Source organism: Neophocaena asiaeorientalis, unplaced genomic scaffold, assembly GCF_003031525.2.
Source record: "Neophocaena asiaeorientalis asiaeorientalis breed wild unplaced genomic scaffold, Neophocaena_asiaeorientalis_V1.1 scaffold14, whole genome shotgun sequence".
NCBI classification, from domain to species: domain Eukaryota; kingdom Metazoa; phylum Chordata; class Mammalia; order Artiodactyla; family Phocoenidae; genus Neophocaena; species Neophocaena asiaeorientalis.
The window spans coordinates 11,406,702-11,424,998 of record NW_020175192.1 but is presented as its reverse complement, the minus strand read 5'-3'; the positions used below and the strand labels follow the sequence as shown (position 1 = coordinate 11,424,998).

At 42.3% G+C, this 18,297-nt stretch overlaps 1 protein-coding gene and 1 pseudogene across 4 annotated transcripts in view; both read left to right on the top strand.

Moving 5' to 3' along the window:
- Positions 1 to 18,297, top strand: part of RBPMS (RNA binding protein, mRNA processing factor) — a 188,246-nt gene that overhangs the window by 14,365 nt on the left and 155,584 nt on the right. The window lies entirely within an intron of this gene.
- The window catches only part of LOC112413115 (MAD2L1-binding protein-like), a 29,113-nt pseudogene continuing 13,209 nt past the window's right edge, over positions 2,394 to 18,297 (top strand).

Below are 18,297 nucleotides of genomic sequence, written 5' to 3'. Positions count from 1 at the left end.
GCATCGGCAGGCGGACTCCCAGCCACTGCGCCACCAGGGAAGCCCCTAGTATCTATCTTATATATGTCCTTTTCTGTGTGTACGAGTGTGAACACACACATACACTCACTCCCCTCTATTTTTACAAAAACGAGATCGTACCATAATAGTGTTTACTTACATTTGATTTTCTTTTCACTTTACATTACGTTATGAATATCTTTGCATGCCAGTGGATACATTCTGCAGCCCCGTCTTTAATTCTTTATACTATGCCGTAGTAAGGATGTACCTTAATGTATTTAACCCTTTCCTTATTATTGAGCCAGGAGCTTGTTTCCAGCTTTGTGATATAAACAGTGCTATACATCCTCCTAGCTAAATTGGAGTATACACCCTTAGTGATTTCCTTAGCCTAGACTCTCAGAAGTGGAATTTCTGGGTCAAAGGGCTTACATTCCCTTTTTATTTATTTATTATTTATTTAATTATTTTTGGCTGTGTTGGGTCTTTGTTGCTGCACGTGGGCTTTCTCTAGTTGCGGCTCGCGGTGGCCACTCTTCGTTGCGGTGCACAGGCTTCTCATTGCAGTGGCTTCTAGTTGCGGAGCGTGGGCTCTAGGCACGCGGGCTTCAGTAGTTGTGGCATGTGGGCTCAGTAGTTGTGATGCACGGGCTTAGTTGCTCCGCGGCATGTGGGATCTTCCCGGACCAGGGCTGGAACCCGTGTCCCCTGCATTGGCAGGCGTATTCTTAACCACTGCGCCACCAGGGAAGTTCCCCATATTGACTTTTTTAAACCCCCCTTCAAGACATCTCCTAGTTATTTTGAGTATTGCTTGTAGGCACTAAAATGCTTAGATAATTTCTGGAGCTGTTACTCTCAAGTTCCTTGAACACAATGAAAAGTGTTGATTTTTGTGGTCTTATGTAATAGGCCCTTGATATGTTTTGCCGGCTTTAAACGTGATAACTGGGTGATGAGGCCAATACTTTGGGTGTTGTGTGTGCACGTACAGAATTTCATTGAATTGGTTGCAACGTCAAGTGAACCAATAACACTGCTGCATAAACTCTACTGTAAGATGCATCCTGATCTCAGAGATGTTACTTGTTGGAAACGTGTGTCAGAGCCTTGTAGCTCTAGTTTTCTGGTCACACGGTTAGCTTGCTCTTGAGGTGAGGATAGAGACACTCAGAGAGACGTTGGTCAGTTTGACATAAGTTTTGGTGGACAGCTAGCCAGTTACATTCCTGGAAGGAAATTTTATAGACACAGTTAAAAGAGTAATGCCTTTAATTAGGTGTGGACCCTGCAGTGGTCCTTTTCCTCCCCTCTAAATTGAGAAGGGGGCCTGGACTCCAGTGTCGAAGCTGTCACGAGTATTTCTCAGTCTGAACAAGGTACCATCAGGACTTTCTCATCCACCCCAGAGGGGCTGTTTTCACTGCGATCAGTGCCCACAACGTCCCAAGAGCCACATACAGCTCAGGAGTGGGGCCCCGGTCTCCCCATGTGGGCCGGGCAATCACCATTAACCCCAGCCCACAAGACCTCTTCAATTGTTACCAGAACATTCCTGCAGAGCACACGCTCTCCACCAAGTCTACACAGATGTTCTTAGAGTGCGACTCTAGAAAATGAGCAGATGTATTGGAGACCTCAGTCTTGACTCATCCTGAATGTCCCATATGAATGGAAGTTGCATCTCATTTAGCGTTTACTCCAAGTATTTCAGGGTAAATTCCCACTGAGGTTATGAAATACTGAATTTCTACGCACGCAGCACCTTTCTCCAAGGAACTGGAAACTCTTTTGCAAATAAAAACATGCCTTTTCCTTGAGTCCTTGATTGTGGTTGACAGATGGGGAAGGAGTTGGTGGAGAGAACGTTGATTAGTGGTGAAGAGGTACAACTCACTGGGGTACCCTCACTGGTCCTTGTTGTCTTGGCCATTTAGGTGGGATGTAGAAGTGCTTACAGAGAAGCAGTTTTCCTGCCTACTTGGAAAGCCTCTGTCAACACAGAAAGCAATGGGAAAATACTATGAGTTCCTATGTCAATTGACACTATTGTGTAATATAGACAGAGGGCTTAGGAATTCAGAGAGATCTGTGTGGATGAGAGGGGAACAGGCTCTTTAGAAAGTGGAAGAAAGAGATGGGTTTTAATGAACTGGACAGATTTAAATAGAGATGTGCGCTGCGATAGCAGAGTTTCACCATCATAAAGGTTTTGGGAGTAGGAATGAATGTGGCATATTTCTGTGGCAAAGAGGAGCCTTATCTGGCTGTGAATTTTGAATGAGTAATGATAAAGATTTGAGGATATTTTAAAGAATTTTTATCAGTTGTCCTTGGTTCCCCAACCAGGCCTGTTGCATAGGCCACAGAGGTACCACCTGCAGAACGCAATGCCGGTATGCTAAGCTTTTTCTTCTTCTTCTTCTTTTTTTTTTTAAACTAGGCTTGCAGAGCCACATTCGCCAATCAGGTTAGCATACTGGAAAAATAAAACATTTTCCTCTTTGGTTCTTCCCCTCAACTTCCTGGATGGATCCCTTTACCCCTTGAGTGCGTTTGTTTCTTTTCGTCTTCATTCTGCAGTAGCCGGGCTGTTGATCAGTTATGGTGGCTCTCAGCCTTAGAAACGGAATATGTAATTCCCAGGTGATGTAGTCGTTCCAGAGTTATTAAACTCCTAATGTATTAGGCCCTAGTGATACAATGGGCAGCAAGCAGACATTGTCCTTGACCTTCCTGGAACTTGCAGTGTAGTGGGGAAGTGTATATTAAATAAAAGCACCTGTAAATATAAAATTATAAACTGTGATAAGTGCTGTGAAGGAAAAGCATAGCTGATGGGTAACGAGGGGGCCTTGTTTAGTTTGTTATAGGCACCATTCACATCATTTCGTGTATGTTAACTCTTTCAGTCCTCGTAACACTGTATCAGGTAGGTACCAACCATCATTATTCCTAATGCACAGGTGAGGAGCTGAGAGGTGAATAACTTGCTCTAGGTCACAGCTCATGAATTGCCAAGTCTGGATTTGACCTACACAGTTAGTTCAGAATCTGTTGTCTTATACTAAACGTCACTGTCAGTCTGGAGTACTCTTTCTTTTTTTTTTTTTTTTTTTTAATTTATTTCTTTATTTTTGGCTGTGTTGGGTCTTTGTTTCTGTGCGAGGGCTTTCTCTAGTTGTGGCAAGCAGGGGCCACTCTTCATCGCGGTGCGTGGGCCTCTCACTGTCGCGGCCTCTCTTGCTGTGGAGCGCAGGCTCAGTAGTTGTGGCTCACGGGCCCAGTTGCTCCGTGGCATGTGGGATCTTCCCAGACCAGGGCTCGAACCCATGTCCGCTGCATTGGCAAGCAGACTCTCAACCACTGCGCCACCAGGGAAGCCCTGGAGTACTCTTTCTTTCGAAAAATTTATACCAAGGAGATCAAGAGATCTTTGGGGCTTAGTACCCCTTAGGATCTTGCTTTCGTAGAGAAATTTGAGATACGGTACCTGCCTAAGTCCCCAGTGGTGAGTAATGTGGCAACTTCTTTTCAAGGATGTGAGTCACCCAGTTACATATAGCATCTCTCGTTTCAGAAAATCTGGGTGGCCCGTGACGACCTGCCACAGTCTAATCTGTCCCACCTTCACCATCTTACCTGTCTGGACTCTAAATTAGACCCTCAGAGCCTCAACTGGCTTTCTCTCACCTTAGTCCATTCACACAAAGGGCAGATGAGGTACCTCTTCCAAAGGTGTTACTCTCCATAAATCAGCTAGCACCTGAAGACATTTGGAGGCTCCTCGGTCAAAGGATCTGACGTCTAGGAAAGTACTCTGAAAACTGGAGAACACTGCCCACCACCATTTTTGGGTTGTAGTGAGTGGGTAAGATGCAGATTTCTGTAGCTGACATTTAAAGCTGCCTGTGATGAGGCTCTTCCCTGCATTTCCAGACTTGGTGTCTGCTGTCTGCACGTGTGCACTCTCTCTCCTTTACCTCCATCCCAGCGTCTAGTCAGGTGGTGGTGGTGTCCTGTTCTTTCTTTTTTAATAACTCTACGGAGGTATAATTCACAAACCTTAAAATTCACCCTTCTAAAGCATACAATTGAGTCTCCTGGGGGCACATTTAGAGTTGTGCAAGCATCACAACTCTAACTTCAGAACACTTTTTGCTAGCCCCCTCTCTCCCCCCCAAAATAAAACCTGTGTTCATCAACGCCTCCTCCCAGCCCTTGGCAACTATAATAAAATCTTGTCTTCGTGGATTTGCCTTTTGGGGACATTTCATCCAAATGGAATAGTACAAAATGTGGCCTTTTGTGTCTGGCTTACTTCCCTTAGCATACTGTTTTCAAGGTTCATCCGTGTTGTAGCATGAATTGGTACTTTGTTCCTTTTTATGGCTGAATAATATTCCCATTGTATGTATATACTGTGTTTTGTTTATCTGTTCATCAGTTGTTGAACGTTTGAGTTGTTGCCACTTTTTGGGCACCCTGTTCTTACAAAGATGATTCCACCTCCAGGTTCCTGACGAGCTTGTGCCTAGAATGTCTTCTTTCATCCTCTCCTTGCATTTACATTTTTCCCCCAGGCTTACCCTCTGGGCTTTCCAAGTATTAGCCTAAGTGGCTTCCCCCTCATGGAACTATTAAGTCAGTCTCTGACTTAGCACACTGAATATGCTACCTAATATTTTTACTTCTGTCCTTTCATGAATATCTACACGTTTGTCTTTGGACCTCGAGCTCCTTTGCTTGTTAGTTTTAAAGACAATTCATGCAACAAATGTAGGGTTTAGGGTGAATCAATGAACAAGGCTAAGAGCCTTGGCCTTTGTGGAGACTTAAGATTCAAGCAGAGCTTATATTTTAGGTGACTTTTAAACACATATATATAATTTACTGCTATATTATATTTTCACCTGGCTACAAGCTGTCATACACTGTAGATTCTCAGTAAACATTATTAGATACTTACTGCATTGAACTTTTCTTAACTTTTAAAAACAGAATGAAGCCACTTAATCCTCTCCAAAGGTATAGGTTGCTGTCTTATTTCTTACTGGCGCTGTAATCACAGTGGCCGAGTTTATTCCTGAAGGTGAAAGAATGTGTGTGAAGTGTCCCCTTGGAGACTAGAAGCCAACCTGGAGAGAACAAGTATTTTCACATCCTCCTATATGCCCTGTCTTCCCTCCAGACCCTCGCCTGGGTCTTGCTCCTTTCCTAGGCTGTTCAAGTTGGAGTCTTAATTATTCCAAGGACTGGAATCTGTGGGAGAAAGAGGGGGGAGGGAGGAGGCCTCTCCTCACTTACTGTCAGAGTGGAGAAATTTTCCTCCCCCTTCCTGTTCATGAGTAGGAAAGCGTTTACTCAATTTCTGACAAAACTGAGGCATGTCACGCCCTGAACCAGGCGCCCAAGAAGGGCTGCCATCTCCTTACCCACTTGGCCATAATTACACGTGATGGCAGGTGTCTTGCTTCCCCAGTGTCTTTTGGAAATGGTGGTGGCATGGCTCTCCCAGAGCACCATGAGTATTAACGAGTTAACATTTGTAGAGGCCTCTGGAAATGTTAAGTGCCTAGTGTTCTTATCTCCTTTCTGGGCATAGTTGCCTTATAAGGCTGTCCCCTGGGTTGAGGGACTTCTGTTGGGGAGCTGGGCCAGCCTGTGAAGCTAGATGGCCGTGGCAGTCTGTGACAGTGTTCCCAGAATGGGCTCAGATTTCTTATTTTAATGCTGGTGATGCCACTTTTTTTTTTTGTGCTAATTGTTAGTGTCAGTCTCATGAGTACTTTCCTTTCCCTCAGCTTTATTGCATCTATTTTTAGCACCCCATGTCCGTGATTCTTTCCCTGTGAAAACCAAGTATAGTAAAATCCATTTGAACAAAACAATCCAGGCAGAGTTTTTAAATTTTCTTTTTTTGGAAAGGAAAGGCTACTCATCCCAAGAATTATTTTGAAGTAAATGCATTCTTTTTTTTAAGATGCTGTATTTAAAAAAGAAATAGCAGATACAACATTCCAATAGTGCTCCTTATTTTTAAATCAATGAACGAAAATGCACAGATATTCAATCTAGATGACTACAAACGTTCATTTTTCTTTCATGAAACAGAGACTGCTTTTCAAACAGTGGTATGTAAACATGGAAACTTACATGTTTAAGATCCGGTTTTAAAGATCTTTCCTCTCACTCTGGCTGTCAGGGTTATAACATACCCATCTATGCTTATCAGAGCTTTTTGGAGCTGGAAGGGACCCAGGAAGTGCTTTTGTTCAACACACTCCCTTGAGCGGTGAGTCAGCTGAAGCTCGAGTTTGGGTCTGGAGCCCATTCCCTTTTTCAAGTAGACCATGCTGTTCTAATTGACCCCTACGTCTCTCTCTGGAAAAAGAGCTGTCATCTCTCTCTGGATCCCTTTATGTCAAGTAAAATAACTCCTATATTTAGAGTTTGTTAGTTTATAAAGTAAAGAGGATGATAGCTACTCTCAGCCTACTCCCAGAGGGTGCTATTAAGGTAAATGGTGTAAATATGCCAAAACGTTGTTTTGGGGTCAAGAGAGGGGTAGAAGGTTAGAATATTATTTCTTATATCCTTGTTGACCTCTAGAAGTATCTTGGGTAAAACCTCCCCTCCCTTTTTTTTTTTTTTTTTTTAAAGTATCATCAGAGCAATGGGTATGGAGTCATTGGTAACTATCTGTGCTGGCTCAGTGGGTTACCATCATTTTCATTAATGATACACTTCTGCTTGCCAGGGCAGGACCTTGTAAGTAAACATAAGTCCTTTTCAGAGGCAATGAACAAATATTTTTGGTGAGCCTTGGACCTCCTATATCTGTGTGAATGTTTATAGGCTATCTTGTTTATAAGAAATGGTGCAGAGTTGGGGAACTTTGGACTTAGTGGTGGGAAGTGGGACACAGTAGGCTGGGTCTGTTGCTGGTTAGCCATTTGATTTGAACAGTATGCTTATGACCCCAGGGTCACTGGACCATCTGTGTATAGGCCAGCCAGCTCTGCTCTGTTGGGATTCCAGACCGTGGCCGGGAGGCTGGGCCATGTGTGTCACTGGTCATGAAGCTGGAGCAGATAGATCACCAGACCCAGAGAATGAATTCAAAACACATGCCCTGAGGATAGAAGACTGTTTGTGGCTCTTTAATTTATGGGGATATCATAACAGTTAGACATGTTACACAGTTAAAGTTTTCTGGTGAATAACAAAGTATGTATCTATCAAGGATCCTAGGAAAATACAGAAAAGTTTAAGGAAGGAAACAAAAACCACGTATCCCACTACTGACACATTTTACATTTTGGATTTTTCCCTTTCTTGACAGTTGCTTTCCTTGGCTTTCAGGATACCGTGGACTCCCCCGCCTCTTCCCCTGCTTCCCACCTCTGACCTCCCTCCTACATTCTCCTTTTCATCTTTTTTCCTTGGTTTGGTTCTTAAGTGATAGTATTCCTTAGCCCTCTGTCCTGTGTATTCACTTCTCATTATCCTGCTCTCCCATGGATGATGTCCTTTGTGCCAGACTTCTGTCCTAAGCTCCAGATTCAATTATCCAAGTGTCCACACCACCTCTAGTTGAATGGCTCTCAAAAACCTTAAAGTTAACATGTCCAGTAACTGATTTCATTATCCTCACCCCCAAACTTGCTCCCCTGTAGTCCACATCTGAGTCACCCTTTACCGGGGTGCCCAACTCTTCCCTCTCCCTCCCTAACTAGTCTGTTGCCAAATCCAGCAATTCATCCTCCCATGTATCTCTTAAATCTGTTGCCTTCTCTCCATCTTCCCTGCTACCATCAGAGCAGGGCCACCATCAAAACTTTCTGCGCTGCTGGGCCAGCTTTGAAACACCTTTTGCCCTCCAGCCTTGCCTCTCCACAGCTCTCGATCTTCGGGACAGCCAGGGTTACCTTTCAAAAACTGGAAATATGCTCTGCCATTCTTCTGCTCAAAACCTTTGATCATGTCCCCTCACCAGATAGTCTCATCTGTGACACTTTCTCCTGCAGATTCTGCTTTTAATCATACTGAGCTTCATTCACTTCTCTAGTAATTCACCATCTCGTCCATTTATTCAGTAAGCATTTTTATTGAATATCTACCATGGCAAATGCTAGGTTCTGGCAACATGCTCCAAGGAGAATGGGGAAGGGGTCAAGATACACCTGGGACTGGGCTCCCCTGGAAGGCTGTAATGTCTCTGTCTTTGGGAGAACCTGGGCCAGGATCATGCAGTTCATTACTTTGTGTGCTAGATGGCGGGACTAGTACATACTGTGCCTAGTGCAGTGCCTGTGGAAGGCGTGCAGTAAGTACTACAGCTTGCCTTTCTGCAGGGCTTTGAAGGATGGTGACTCCTTGGAAGGACTATGTGGGAAGCACATTGTGTAGAGGGAGGGACATCTGATTTCTTCATCAAAAATTAAGTGTGTCTGAGGTTTGTCAGTTTGGTTTTGTGTTAGCTTTATACTTAAAATGACTGTGGATAGGGCTATATTTTCATGTAATACAATAAATCCCTTTTGTGACATTCCATCCCAATTTGGGATTTTCAGAGTTGGGAAATCCCTGTGGAGCCTGGACGTAGAGTGTTGTTTCTGGATATACTAGTGACTTATGAGTTAGAAGAGTTGCATATATAGTAGCCATGTCCCCTGCTTCATCTTGGGTTTGTTTTGCATCATACTGGCCAGATAAACTAAACAAAATGATAAAGGGTAGAAACGGTCCTCCATTAGTGAAGTCAATGTTTGTGTAAATGTTAATCCCTAGGAAATAGAATGTTATTCACTCCTCAGTCCTACAGATCCACTTTCTGACCCTCATTCTACTGCCTTGATGTTTTTCATATATTTTTTCTTTTCATGGGGGAAGCTTGTACTTCAAAGAGACAGATACATCTTGTTGCCTAATCTCAGAATACAATAAAATCTTTTGGTGGTGTTTGTGATTTCTGAAAAGTTTGTTGAAATGTTCAGATGGTTTACTTTCATATAGAGACAGAATAGATCACATTGACTGGATATTTAAGCGTTTACAGAATGTTTGGAATTGTTGGATGCCTTCTCTGTTTTCTTTCTCACTGTCTGCACCTCCCAGGCAATCATCACTACCCAGTACCAGATAACTGACATTATCAGTGACTGAAATCAACATGGAGACTCCTCAGAAAATCTGTTTTTCATAAACTTTTGGAGAGTTGCAAAGGACCATAAATACCATGTTCCCTCATTTTTCAGTTGTTTTTTAAAAAAAAAAAAAGTACAAAGTAATAAGGCTTGTGATTTTTTTTAATGTAAAAATACGGAAGTACATGCAGTAAAAATGTACTTTTCCCTTCAATCTCTTACCCCATTCTGTTCCAAAAGTGTAATCACAGTTAATGGTAAAATACGCATCTTTCTATGCACTTAGATGCAGATAAAAATGTTTTTTTAGATGCAATACATATGATTTACTCCCTCTCTTTATTCTAACCTGACAATAAATCTTAGATCTTGTGTATCGGAATGTGTAGCCATACCTCATTCTTTTTAATAGTTAAATAGTAGCTGTTATAAGGATGCACACTAATGTCTTACCACTTTCTGCTGACATTTGAGTTATTTTTCAGTATTTTTTGCTGTTACTAATGCTAAGCATCTTTATGTATACATCTTCAGACACAGGTGTGCTGGTATTTCTAACACAGTAATAGAGTTGCATTTTATGCATTTAACTTAGTAGAACTCAATCATAATATGCTCTTACATAATTAAACATGTAAGATTTTATTTTGTCTATGTGTTCTTTATGATATATGTACCTCGGTAAATCAATTTATGTTTATGTATACTATTAGGCATGTTGGAATTAATGAATTACATACACTTGGACAAGTTAAGGGATATTTAAGGATTTTTTTTCCATATGCCATTTAAAAATTTACTCTAGGGCTTCCCTGGTGGCGCAGTGGTTGAGAGTCCGCCTGCCGATGCAGGGGACACGGGTTTGTGCCCCGGTTCAGGAAGATGCCACATGCCGCGTGAAAAAAAAAAAAAAAAAAAAAAAATTTAACTCTGGAACACGAGTATAATGTAGAGATCACTAGAATTGGAATTTCTGGAAGAAAAGGTTATGTGCACTTAACTTTTTGATAGATAATGCTGAATTTCTCTCTAAAAAGACTTATTAATATACTGTTGGTTTCTTCACCTCTCTAGCATCAGATAATTGTCTTTATTCCTCTGCAGTCATTGGCTGGGAAAAAGGCATTTCATCATTTTAATTTGTATTTTTATTAATGAAGTTGAACATTTTCATATGTTCACTGGTTTTCAACTTTTAAACAGCTTGGTTAGTAGTCCTCTCTTATCCATGGTTTTGCTTTCTGTGGTTTGTTATGGTCAACTGTGGACCAAACATTAAATGGAAAATTCCAGAAATAACTCATCAGTTTTAAATCGCACACTGTTCTGAGTAGTGTGATGAAATCTTGTGCCATCCGACTCTGTCCTGCCCAGAATGTGAATCATTCCTTTGTCCAGTATATCCATGTTGTACATGTACCCACCAGTTAGGATAGGAAGAAACATACATAGTATTATCCATGGTTTCAGGCATCCACTGGGGGGCATAGAACATGTCCCCTGCAGATAATGGGGGGACTATTGTATTTGTATTCTTAATTTTTCTATTAAGGTATTGATTTCTAGGCACTCTTTATATATCATAAACATTGTTTCATGTGTGTACTTTCTAAAGTATTTTGGAAATATTTTCCCTAGTTTTTTGCTTGTCTTTTAAGGATAGGCCCAAACTGTTATTATTTGAAACAAAGCCTAGAATAACAAACTTCAATAAGTTGGCCAGACAAGATAAACACAAAATCCCAAGGCTTTTTTTTTTTTTTTTAAACCTACCAGCATAGGAAAGCAGTACTAATCAAACTAGAAAACAAAATTTAAAAAAATACATTCTTGGTAACAGTAAAAACACATTTGAAAGAACTACCTGAAGAATACTGTATTCCAAAGGACATAAAAACCTGAATAAATGGAGATAAAGACTGTATTCCTGAATGGGTATCATAAAGTTACCAGTTTCCTCCAAATTAATTTATAAATTAAATATAATTCCAATAAGAATTTCAAAGTAATTTTAAAAGTATTTGACAAACTGGTTCTAAAGTTCAATTGGGCTTATAAATGTATGGACAGCCAAGAAAATTTTGAAAAAGAAGAACTATGAAGGGGGACTTTCCTCACCAGATATCAAAATCCATTTCAAAATGGTTTTAAAAAATCTTTAAATAGTGCAACATTTTAGTTGAAAGGGACAAATCACTAAATGAGGACAGTAAAGTCCAGAAAGGTGAAATGACCAGCTAAAAGTCATAGCGCTAGCTAGGGACAACTTTTCATGAAGTCTAAAAGTATTTCTCAGTTTTTAATCTGATTGCATGCTGTTCTAACTTTTAGCAAAACTCCATTTAGGGATTTCTTGTTTTGCCATTTAAAAAAGTAGTTTAAGGAAAATATGCACTCAAAGAATCTACTTGCTGGACATTTCACAAAGCTTGAATAGGGGTTAGAAAAGGAAGATCCTCATACAAGTCAGCCAAGTCCATGTGTGTTTCATGTTCTGGTGTTTTTCCCCGTGGACGTGGCTGAATAGTTTAGGGGTGAAGCGTGGTGGTGGAAGGTGAGGAGAGTCCTGGGGCATATCTTGGAACAGGAGGTAGGAATGGTTTAGAAACTTGGAATCAATTGACAGGCTGGTTAGTATTTTATTGACATTGTAAGTTAAAAATTTTAAATATTGATCTGTTGTGAGTCACGAGAGTGGCCGATTTTAATTTATTCCCCCCTATGCTTTAAATGTGTGCTGAGCTGTAAAGACGAGTAAAAGGTGCATGGATGGGAAGGGGGTGTTTAGAATTTGTAGTTACTTGTATGAAAATTTGGCTTGATTTGTTTTTTTGTTTTATTTTTTTGAGTGTGGCTGGTCAGCTGCAGAACCTTCTGTTGAAGGAACTGATAGCATCTAGGGTGGGGCTAAGAGCAGAATGGTGTTTAATCACATACTGACCAGCTTCCTGACACTAAGAGAATTATCACCAGGCAGCAGCTACCAGGCTAATTTAACTTTAGTTCTGGACAGGCACATCTGCAGTAATCATTATTGAAGTAAAATTTCTTAAAGCAAATGTAGGCATTACTTGGCTTCCTCTTTCTGGTGATGTTTTCATGAATCCTCTTCAGTGTTTTTGTCGTTGGCGTGCGCATATATGTCTTTCCCATTAAAAGCTCTTTAAAGTACAAATGTCATATGCAAATACTATATTTAGTATTCTTAAATTTGAACATACAACATCAATAGATGATTTCTAGAAGTTTTCTATGTACCTACTCTGTGCCAAGCGTTGCAGTGCCCTCAGGTGGCTTGTGGGCTACTAGGTGGAAAGTAGTAAACTGAGGTTAGAAAAGGTTAATTGCTGTAACAGATAAGAGAAATCACTGGGTAGGGTATTGAGGAAAGCTGCTTAGAAGCAGTAGCATTTGGGCTGGGATGTGTCGGATTATCTACTGTTACTTTATACACAAACCTGGGCTTTGTTGAGGTATGAGAGTTCCATGGCACTTCCTTTTGTAGGAACTTAATGTACAAGAGAAACCCAAATGTCTGTTTCTGACACATTTAGACATCTGAGGGTAGATTTTGGAAATCCTTCTACTTGGTCTCATTGCCATAATTTTTTATTACGTAAGCTAACACACAAGAAGTTGCAGAAGAAATACATCAAAAATGCACCTTCTTGAAGTGGAAAGATCACATTCTTAGAGGTATTGAATGGATGTGTTTTGCTGAAACAAAATCCCATTTTAAATTTCTGTGTGTCTACTCTTTTTGTTTGTTTGTTTTTTGCGGTACGGCGGGCCTCTCACTGCTGTGGCCTCTCCCGTTGCAGAGCACAGGCTCCGGATGCGCAGGCTCAGCGGCCATGGCTCACGGGCCCAGCTGCTCAGCGGCATGTGGGATCTTCCCGGACCGGGGCACGAACCCGTGTCCCCTGCATCGGCAGGCAGACTCTCAGCCACTGCGCCACCAGGGAAGCCCTCTGTGTGTCTACTCTTCATGCTCGAGGAACTCGTTAAATAGGGAATCATTTGACTGCGTTCGTGTATCCATTGATTTCCACTATCCAAACTAGGGATGAAAACGAGGACCTGGCCCAAAGTCCTCAGAGCAGTTGAAATAAATGTATATTATAGTGTCCATACCCCAGACCTTCATTGCTGTGTTAATGTCAGAGCTGTTCAACCTCACTTCCAGTCTCTTTGCTCTTGAACTGAATCGCCATGGGCTTTGCTATCTGGTGTCCCAGCCGAGCCCTCCAACTTTCTGTCCACCAGTGTCTTACCAGGGCTTTTAAAATTCTTACCCGGACTAGAGATCCAGACCCTCAAACATCTGTACTGTTTGTCCCTTATCTTTTTGTTCTGTGTTTCCGTCACCTTGCGGGTATTTATAAGTCACCAGTTCTGCTTTTGTTGGAAGACCTGTGTGGCAGGGCTGGGCATCGCTTTCCTCTTTGTGTATATAGGGTCTGGTTGCCTAGCTACCTCGGAGGAAGGACGAAGTGAGGAAGGGTCTGGAAGGGGAAGCCTGGAGAGGTCTGAGTTAGACTCGCTCTGCTTGTTTTCCAGTGTGGGCGGAGCTCCAAGGGGCCCAGGGAAAATCTATTGCTGGGAAACAGCCACTTCCCTTGCATTTCTTCTTTACTCTCCTTCCCTCTATTTCTTTCTTCCCTTTTTAGTTCTTCATTTCAGCTTCTAGCTCAGGCCCATGGGTGCTCACCGGGACCAAAGAATCTGCGGAGTCCATCGCGTCGAGGGGTGGGAACTTCCTGGAAGAATATCTTCGCTTTTCAGAGACCAGCCTCATGGGGCAGCTGAGAAGAAGGGCGTCCTGGTGGAGAGGTTTACATTCAGAAAATTTAGATGAGCGTTCCACTTCTTCAGAGTGCCTTGAGATTTGGAGTGGGCCAGTGTAGGTTTTGAATCCTGGTTTCTTATCCTGGCCTTGTCACTTATGAGCTGTGTTACCTTGGGCAAGTTACTTGACTTCTCTGAGGCTACGTCTTCCTTTGTAAATTGGGAATAACAGAATCTGCCCCATAGGGTTGCATAATACAAATTGTAGCAATAGTAATAGAGAGTATGTATGCCTCATTAGAATGTAAATATGTGCTCAACAAGTACAAAGCTGCTATTATTATTATTTATTTGGAAGGGGGTTATCATTGAGAAGTGGGATGAGGACAGGTTATGGAGAAATCAGCCAATAAGCCTAGCTTTGGTGACACAGAAAATTTAATTAAAAATCACTTACTTCGGGTTCAGTTAGGTTAGATGCATAACTTGGTTCATGGTGTGTTTCTTCTCTTGGCTGGGTGACCTTTAACCTTTCTAAACCATAGTTTCTTCATCTATTTTTAAGAAAATGATGGTAATATCTACTTCGTGGAACTGTAAGGTGATCTTGTGTGTAAAACATGTGGCAGAGTGTCTGGCACAGAGCTTGTCCTAGAAAGGATCTTATTTTTAATTCTTAGTAAACTTTAAGGTAAAAGAGCAATTAATGCTACAGTAACAATACATCATCGTACTCTGTCCCTGGAAATATGGTTGTTTCCAAAAGTTTTGACACTCCTGCAGTATGTTTCTGGAGAAAACATACATACCCAACAAGAGCGTTAGCCCATAATTAAATAATAACACTACTCCATTATTACTTGGGTAGAAATTTGTTTTCTTTCAAAAGTTAAGGCTTACTTCTCAATATATTGCAGTGGATAAAAGCATGAATCCTACTCTCTCAGTAGTCTCTGCTCCTGGGATTTGAAGACATATATGTAGAGTAATTTTAATTTCTTTATCACCAACATCTAGCACAGTGATTAACAATGTGGTAGTAGCTCAATAAATGTCTCTGTAACTTAGATTGATTTTCCGATTTCTAAATGTTTCTTTTTACAAATAGTTTTTGTTTCATGGAGACTTAAAGTATTTGCACTTGTAGTGGTTATTTTGGTGTTTTATTTCTCAGTGAACAGTGGGCATGTTAACCTGGATATTGGCATGTTACCAAACGTGGCTTTTCTTTCTCAGTTTTGTTGAAACGGCTAGTTTCCTTAACCAAGGAATTTTGGTAAGATTTAGTGTATTCATCAAACACTAGTTGCCAGACGCCGTTCTAAACGTCTTACGAACGTTAACTTACTGAGTTCTCATAACAATCCTATGAGGAACTACAACTACGATCCCCATTTTATAGGTAAAGAAACCACAGAGAGGGCAGGTAACTTGCCCGAGCTTGCACAGCTTCGTGAGAAGGCTGGCATCGAACCCAGGGAGCTGTTGACTCCAGCACCGCTCTTCTTTTTTATTTTTTTTTTAATGAAAAAAAATTTTTTTTGCGGTACGCGGGCCTCTCACTGATGTGGCCTCTCCCGTTGCGGAGCACAGGCTCCGGACGCACAGGCTCAGCGGCCAAGGCCATGGCTCACGGGCCCAGCCGTTGCGCGGCATGTGGGATCTTCCCGGACCGGGGCACGAACCCGCGTCCCCTGCATCGGCAGGCGGACTCTCAACCACTGCGCCACCAGGGAAGCCCCCAGCACCGCTCTTCTTAAGCGCCACTCTGCTCCTTGCTGCCCAGCATCTGAGTGCCCAAAGGCGTGTCTCTCTTTGTGTCTTTCATGAAAAGTTGCTTCTATTCCCTTGGCCTGTGCACTGCTTTAAAGAAAGCAGCATGGAGCTGAACAGAAATAGAATAAATGCTGACAATGGAAGAATCGTGATATGTTGAAACGCTGGTGATGTAAGATGTGACCATGATGACAGATGCTGGGTTAGCAATGTTCACGTTCCACCAGGGGACCCCGTTGCCAGTCTGCAAATAAGCTTTCTTGTGTTCGGATTCCTTGGTGATTATTATTCCTCAGGGGGCAGTCATCCTTTTAATCTTGTGGTAGAAAATTAAGAGCGAGTCTCACTGAGGTGTGGTTTATTTTTAAGTTTTCTTTTAAATATTAGTTTAGAGAAGTTAATTAAGTACCTGGCCTGTGAATCCAGCTTCTTGGATTTCTTCAGAGAGCAGGTTTTCTTAGGAGAATTAGATTACAAATTGGAGAGTTTTACCTTATCGGTAAATCATGAACACTTGGGGTCCTGAATAGGTGGCAGGCTTGCATAATAGGACCTGAATAAAGTTAGGCAAACATAACTATCTCAGATCTTAAAGGCCTTTTGAACAGAGCCTTAAGCTAAAGTGTTTGTCAGCGTTTCAAGTAAGGCACAAGAGGCCAGGGGTACTTTCTCATTTTGCTTGCACTGATTTTCTTTTCTTTTTTTTTTTTGTGGAACGCGGGCGTCTCACCGTTGTGGCCTCTCCCGTTGCGGAGCGCAGGCTCAGCGGCCATGGCTCACGGGCCCAGCCGCTCCGCGGCATGTGGGATCCTCCCGGACTGGGGGACAAAACCGTGTCCCCTGCATCGGCAGGCGGACTCTCAACCACTGCACCCCCAGGGAAGCCCTGATTTTCTTTTTTAACTTAGGGTGTCTTAGGGTTGCCCCAGGTGTTATAAGTTGCAGGGAGGTCTGGCCTGCTTGAAAGCAGTGATTGTTGATTTTGGGGGTCATTGATCCCTTTGACAATCTGGTGAAACCTGTGGGTACTCTCCCCAGAAAACACACACAGACACGCACAGACACACACACACCCCTTTGTTCATAACCCCTTAAGGGCCACAGACCGTATTTGGAAATTCATCATGGGAGCCACTTACGGCCCCTCCCCATATGTGTGCCATCTTTTGCCTTCCTGGCTCTAAAATTCAGCTAACTGGTTAGTTTATCACACATACATTCTTGCTTGCACCCCAGGACCATTTGTTTTTTAAAGTCTTCCTGTCTCTGGGAAGTGAATCTAAGAAGGGAAGAAAAAACATTCCTTTAAACTTCACCAGATACTATCCCTGTAGGAGACAACTGTCAAGTGGACCCTGCTTTCTAGCCACCGTTAGCCCTGTAGGAACTGAGGCAGAAAGGGGTTCAGTGAGCGAGCCTGGAAACTCTCCCCGTTCCTGCCGTGCCCTCTGTCACCTCACGCCACACTGGATTCCCTGCGCTCACTCACCTTTATGTACCTTGGCACATGTTCTCCACCTGGAATGCCCTTCCATCCTTCCTGCACCCCAGGAATGTGTGCTCATCTTTCAGGGCCCAGCTCAGGTGGAAGTCTTGCTGAACTCCCCCAGCAGGCCCCTCTCCCCACTGTGTTGCCATAGCAATTTTTAAAGGCCTGGGTTACAGCACACACACGATATGTTGTAATTATTTTTTATATGTTGGGCAGGCTCCACCGCCTGTAAACCAAGCACTTGTCTTAATCATCTTGATCACCCCGAACGGTGTTAGGTGCTAGGTATGTTTGCCATCCAGCGTCTAAACGGGTAGGCTGTGGGGTTAGGATGCCAGAATTCAGATTCTGACTTTGTGACCTTGTGAGGAAATGACTTCCGTCTCTTTGTGCCTCTGTTTCCACATCTGTAGGCTTCTGGGGGAGGGTGGACAGAGAGACGTGAATCAGAGCATATTGTGTCTGGCACACAATAGTCAGCAAGTGTTCAACATCGTGATTAATCATAGTATTAAGCTGTAATATTATTGAGTGAATGAAAAACTCCAAGTAATCCAGCCATAATTGGAGATAACATTTCAAGAAATGTAGTCGATTCTGTATTGTCCAAGTTTAAATACCAGCACAGATCAAATAAATCAATCTAACATTTGTGGGGCACCCCAAGAGGCTTGGTAGGACACCGTACTTTCAGCCTACCACCCATCTCTTTGTATTAATGTTAACTGTGATCTATGAAAGGGCTTTAAAGCACTTAGAAGTAGGTACTGTGGGAGACTTCAGAGGACGAACTTATGGTTACCAGGGTGAAAGCGGGGGAGGGAGGGATAGACTGGGATTTTGGGATTGACGTGTACACACTACTACATTTTAAACAGATAACCAACAAGGACCTACTGTATAGCACAGGGAACGTGACTCAATATTCTGTAATAACCTAAATGGGAAAAGAATTTGAAAAAGAATGGTTACTTGTATGGGTATAACTGAGTCACTTTGCTGTACACCTGTAACTAACACGTCATTGTTAATCAACTATACTCCAATATAAAATAAAGATTAAAAAAAAGTAGATACTGTGGGAATATA